Genomic DNA, 6,553 nt, shown 5'->3' with positions numbered 1-6,553 from the left:
ATATAAAAGCTTGCGAGCATTTAGTTTGAGTGTTTGAGGGGTGAGGTTGTCTCTCGAAAATGGTCCAAAACTGAGTGTTTATGGCTTTGGCTTTGAGTTTTTGGATCAGAAGTAGAGTTTTTAGTTCAGCAGAAAATTTCCTTAACCACCGGTTAAACCGACGCCTTGTTTTTCTCCTCATCGGTTCAACCGGTGCTTAAGTCTTCGTGGCACGGTTTCTGCATAGCCTCTGGAACAACCTCCGACCGTTACACCGGTGTTCACCGGTGCTTCCGATGGTTGGCGGATGAACCGACGGTCAATCATCGGTTCAACCGGTGCTACTGTGTGGAGTTTTGGCCCGTGCAGTGTCTCTGGACCTTACTCCTGCTGTTACACCGACACCCATCGGATGTTCCGATGACCAAGTAACGGTTCTTCCGGTGCCCTTTTTGACCACGTTTTCCTCTCTTTCAGATCTGGTCAACATTACACCGATGTTTTCTCCGACGCAATTTTTCTCAGCACCATCGGATCTTCCGGTGCTTAGGGTTGGCGGGCCCGCCCGTTTTGTTTTCACTTAACCCCTCCGCGGGCCCCACGCGTCAGTCTCCCTGTTTTTCTTCCTTCTCGCGAAACCGCCGCCCTGCACCCCGCGCCCGTACGCCGCTCCGCCGCCGCTCGCGCGCCGCCTGCTCGCCACTCCAAGCCGCTGCCGCGCCCGAGCTCTTCACTGCGCCGCCGCCCGCGCTCGCCCACACTCGCGCACGCTGCTCCTGCGCTGCTGCTCCGTAGCCATACGCGCGCCCAAGCCGCGTCTGTGCCACCCACGCGCCGCCGCTCACCACCGCCGTCGGCCTCTCTCCAAGCGCCAGCAAGCCTTCTCCACAGTACTGCTCCACTCCTTCTCCCTTGCACAAGCTTACAAGCCAAATTTGAAGTTCCTTCCACCCTTTGTCTGAGTGCACGCCAAGTGTTCGAGGAATTGCCACTTAGGCCGTTTTCGTCGTTTTCGTCCCTGTTTTGCAAGGGTATGCCTACACACTCTTAAGCGTGTGTTGTATCTTAGCTTTCTTATCCCTGACACACATGTTCACATATGACCCTTGCCTCTCACTCACACATCTTGGCCCTTGACTCGATATGATCTATATTAGTTTGTTCTTTTAAAGGTTAATCCACTAGATTTCTTGTCATAAGCTCAAATCGAATCCATGTTTTGGCTCTCTGTCAGATGGCTGGTGACAAGAAGGGCAAGAGCAAGATGGTTGTGCAGAAGAAGAAGAAGCGCACCCGTGAGGACCGCGAGCGAGAGCAGGCTGAGGCAGTGGCAGACGCAGCTGACAGGCAGGGCTCGCTCAGGATCAGGGATCCTCAGGCTCAGGGGGACCCACAGCAGCAGTTACGATGCTCAGGACGTACTCAGACGGCTCAGGCCACACCAGAGTCCCGCTCCCGTCCACGGACTCGAGGTGGTGGCACACAGAGGGGAGCAGGTCATGCACCGCAGCAGCACACCGTCAGTCAGACACAGTCAGGGGGTCAGGACAGTGGTGAGGAGCTGCCCGAGGTTGAGTTGTTCGATCTCAGGGGTATTCCAGGAGCTAGGGTCAAGAGACTGCGTTATGTGACCCCGGAGCAGTGGTTTCCCGAGCAGAGGGATGTTGGAGTTGATCGTCGCTTTTACACTCTGCTTCAGGAGTCTTTTTACCACACCTACTGCCAGTTGGACATCAAGATTAGTGAGCACAAGATGCTCCACTGGGTAGCTATGCGTGTAGCAGCAGGTGGGACTCCAGTGCTTCCTCTCTTTGAGAGATATGTTGGATTGCCTACTCTACTCAGTGAGAGGTCCAGGTACATTCGAGAGTGGGTTCGTGTCTTCTACGCCACTCTATTCATTGAGGAGGACCGGCAATTTATTGACTTCATGTTCCAGGAGAGGCACTATCGTTTGACCCGAGCACGACTGGCTACCTTTCTTGGAGTTCAGATTGCTGAGGAGCCACACTTCTTACACTATCAGGCTTATGGCAGCACGGTACCTCCTCGACGTCCTCATGAGTCTCGCGTACCATCTGACGAGGAGATCAGTGTTCTTTTCCAGCAGCCCTTCCTGCCTGGCACACCGAGGACTCCGGACAGGCTGACTCCCATGGCACACTCTATCCATCTAGCTTTGAGGAAGAGTCTGTTATTTCGGATTGGATACAATGAGGGGATTACAGCTCTGCAGCAGTGGCTTCTACTTTATATCATGACAGGTCGTGACTTTGACCTAGTCGACTTCTTTATCTGCGAGCTAGAGGATGTGATTCTGGATGGCATGACAGTTCACCGTCGTCATCCGTTTGCTCATTGGATCTGTTGGATTCTGGCTCAGCTAAGTCAGAATGAGCATATGGATGAGCTGGAGCACTCGAGGACACAGTTCAGTTTTTACTCACCAGCTACTCCTCGAGACGGTCGTCGTGGCTCGAGAGGCCAGCGCCGAGCACAGCGGGTTCTTGATGAGCGTGTCTTGGCTGAGGGCAGAATTGCAGACGATCCGACAGCAGCCGAGGACGCTTCACTAGCAGCAGCAGAGGCTCAGCTCCCACACTACCTGATCACTAACTCAGAGGACTCGGAGGATGACGAGGACTTCATTCCCACTATTACAGTCCCTCGAGGAGCTCATGATGATGAGGCAGGATCCTCTGGTGCAGCACGAGCCCCTGCTCCTCCAGTCACCACTGCTCAGGTTACTCAGCCTGATGCTCTTGCTGCCATTCTTACTCGGCTATCAGATCAGCAGGATCGGTTTGCTGCAGCTCAGCTGAGTATGCAAGCCGAGCAGGCTCGCCAGCAGGAGGCCCAGACTCTAGTGCTTGAGGGGATTCGGCAGCAGCAGGAGGCCATGAGGCTACAGCTACAGCAGCAGTCCCAGATTCAGCAGCAGATGTTCACATTCTTTTCGGGATGCTTCGGTCAGCTGTATCGTCACACTGGACTGCCTGAGCCTCAGCTCCCTACACCCCAGCAGCTCCAGTTCGACCCCACTGCTCCTCCTCCACCTGCTGGCGGATTTATGCAGACACCCTTGTCATCTTTCCCGATATCACCACTTCTTCAGACCGGGTTGTTTGCCAGTCCTGTTCCTACTGCTGCTCCGGCTCCTGCTCCTCAGCCTAGTGTTTGGACTGCCGAGCAGCGTGCAGAGTTTCATAGACAGCAGTAGATCCTACACCAGCTCCAGCACCCCTCGGCTCAGTCACTCACGTTCGACTCTCCTTCTCAGCCCGAGGTGCTCCGTCCGTCCGTCGTGCGCCCCACTCAGCCAGACCTGACTCCCGTCACGTCTGCTCCTCCGACAGACTCCACGATCGTCGCCGCGCCAGCTTCTACCGCTACACCAGCTACTTCTGCTGCTCCGACGACTCCGGTCGAGCAGAAGTCTTCTTCGGTCGACGACGACTGGACGGACGACGACGTCGACGACTCCGCCGCTCGTTTCTCCACCGGACCCAGCCGGAAGACCCCGCCTTCTCCAGCTCAGGATTAGATCGCCTTCCTTTTTGGTGCTTTGTTGCCAAAGGGGGAGAGGTGTTAGGGGGAGGGTAGAGAGTTAGTGGGAGGGTAGAGCTAGAGAGAGAGAGCTCGTAGTTTTCAGTTCTTTGATTCTTTGTATCTCATTTGGTGTTAATTCATGGATATGTACATTTGTCGCTTGAGTATGCCGTTCTTTGAGACATATCTATGGATTTCGTTTGAGCCGTTGAGCTCTTTGGTCCTGCTTTCGAGTTTGCTCGTGTTTATCCTGTTGTATCTTTCTCGCTCTCTCGTTTTTTATGTTTGTGTTGTCATCAATCACCAAAAAGGGGGAGATTGTAAGCATCTAGGCCCTCAAGGTATGTTTCGGTGATTAATGACAACCATTATTGTGACTAATGAGTTTGTGCAACTTAATAAATCATTATCGCTCATTTGGTCATATGTCAAAAGAGGCCCCTCAATTTCGGTTATTCAAAAAGGCGATCTCGGCTTTTAACTTATATTTGTCAAGGCTAAGGATCTTTTTAGTCCTAAGTGTCACAAGGTTGAGAAGGACACTTAGGTTAGTATAGGTTTTATAGTTTTGTAGTGATCGCACTATTAAGAGGGGTTCATGAGTTAGTAGCTTGATCAAACTTAAGTTGGCCCTAGAAATATTACACACTCACTCAAAAACAGCAAAAGATGGTCAATAGAAGTCAACACAACTCTTGGAAGAAGAAACAATCAAAGTCACATTCGAATCCAAGTCAAAACAGCTGGAAACAAAGAAAATCAACAGCACCGGTTGAACCGGTGCTCTAGCATCGGAGCATCCGATGCATGGAGGAAGGACCGATGCCCTGTCGGTCCATCTTCTCTGGATGAAGGCAGAAATCAAGTTAAGCACCGGTTGAACCGACGTTTCAGAATCAAAGCACCGGTGCAATGAAAGTCCTTTGTTCCAGAGAGCATGTTTTGGTGGACTTCAACATCTCTTCAGCACCGGTTGAACCGACGGTTCAGAATCAAAGCACCGGTGCAATGAAAGTCTTTTGTTCCAGAGAGCATGTTTGGTTGACTCCAACTTCTCTTCAGCACCGGTTGAACCGACGGTTCAGAATCAAAGCACCGGTGCATTGGATGTACTTTGTTCCAGAACGCTTGTTTGAGTTGATTAGCGAACCTCTTCAGCACCGGTTGAACCGATGCCCCTACGGAGCATGCACCGGTGTAATGACGCAAGCGTAGATACTGTGTCAGAACTTCAACAGCTACCTCTTTGACACAGAGAGACCGGTTGAACCGATGCCTATATTTTCTATACCGTCGGTTCTTCCGGTGGTCACGGTTTTTCTGCAGAAAACCTCCAACGGCTATGTGACCTCCTCCACTCTATATAAGGGTACCCCCTGGTTCATTTCAGTTGCCTTTGACATCTTGAAAACCTGAGGCCACCCTTGAGAAGAAGAGAAAGAGCTTTGAGCAAAAGAGAGAAGATCTAGTGCTTAGTTTGTGTTTCAACTTTGAAGAACTCATCCTTTTCAAGTGTAGCAAGTGTGCTTGAGCTAGGGCCAACTGAGTGTAGGTCAAGTGAATGCTTAGGAGCTTGTTACTCTTGGTGTTTGGCAGCACCTAGACGATCTTGGTGATCGAAGTGTTTCTCGCGGAGCTTGCCAAGGATTGTGGGAGCCCGGAGAAGAAGATTGTACGTGGCTTGAGCTCCACCACGCCGGGATGGTGAACGGAGACTCTTAGTGAGCACCCAAGTCTCGGTGACATGGGAGGTGACAAGACTCTTAGTGAGTGTCACAACGTGGATTAGGGGTGTGTGCCAACACATCGACACCACGGGAAAAATCCGATTGTCTCTTGCACTCTCTTTCATTTCAAGCACTTACTTTCATGCTTTCTTTCATGTGCTTGACCTTAGAGATCATAGCTTAGCTCTACCTTGCTTAGTTTCTTATCTTTGTTAGCTTGTGTAGTTAGCTTTGTTTAGCCGGTTGGTGAATTGAGCCTTACTAGCATTGCATAGGTTAAGGTTGTTTTATCTATCTTAGAATTTTGAAAAAAGGCCCAATTCACCCCCCCCTCTTGGTCCATCGATCCTTACAACTACCTTCTACTCCCGGCATGCGGTTAGTACAGTTCAATCTCCGATCAGCACTGCCACATCCACCGGTCCTTAATCGACACAGACGGGGCTAAGACACCCAGGAACCCTGTCCTGCTGCCATACCTATCCATCATCCCCGCCCGGTCTCACATTTCCATATCCATTTCAAAACAATTCTCAACTACTGAATTATATAAAGATAATAATGTATCTCGCGAGTAACCGGAAATTACTCGGCTCCTAACATCCTACATCTCGCGAGTGCAGGAGACCACTCGTCTTCTACTGGTAACATTAAGCTTAGCACATCTATCGTCCTATACATGCTAGTATAACTCAGGGAATCCTATGGATCATGCAACTAGGGTTCCAAACAATTCCTGAACTTAATGCACAAGTAGTAGAAACATACATAGGTGTCATAATTTAAAATACTAGGATGTGCACCGGGGCTTGCCTTGTGTCTGCTGCTCAACACTGGGGTCAGACGGGCCTTGGGCCGGGTGCTCACACCTCTCCTCTTGGGCTTGCGTCGTCTGCCCTTGTGGTGCCGCGATCACCTCAAAGACGGCGCCCTCAGAAGCGGATGCTACACGTATGCATATGAAATAAATGAGTGCAACCCAAAAATGTAACTAGCTTACTTTAACTGAAATACCTTGCGGACTGTCCGCGCCCAAGTGGCGGACTGTCCGCCGTACTATCCTACCAACCCATCAGAGGCAACAACGTCTCTGGAACTTTTTCCCATTCTACCAGCGGACTGTCCGGCCACCCCTGGCGGACCGTCCGCAGTTCAAGTACTCAACCCACCAGAGACGGAAACGTCTCTGGACAATTTCCTAGACTCTACTGCGGACTGTCCGCGCCCAAGTGGCGGACCGTCCGCAGTTCACCCATGTGAACCTCCAGAGACGACATCGTCTCTGGAACAAATTCAAG

The sequence above is a fragment of the Panicum virgatum genome, chromosome 9K (assembly GCF_016808335.1).
Source record: "Panicum virgatum strain AP13 chromosome 9K, P.virgatum_v5, whole genome shotgun sequence".
NCBI classification, from domain to species: domain Eukaryota; kingdom Viridiplantae; phylum Streptophyta; class Magnoliopsida; order Poales; family Poaceae; genus Panicum; species Panicum virgatum.
Note: the sequence above shows the minus strand (reverse complement) of the source record.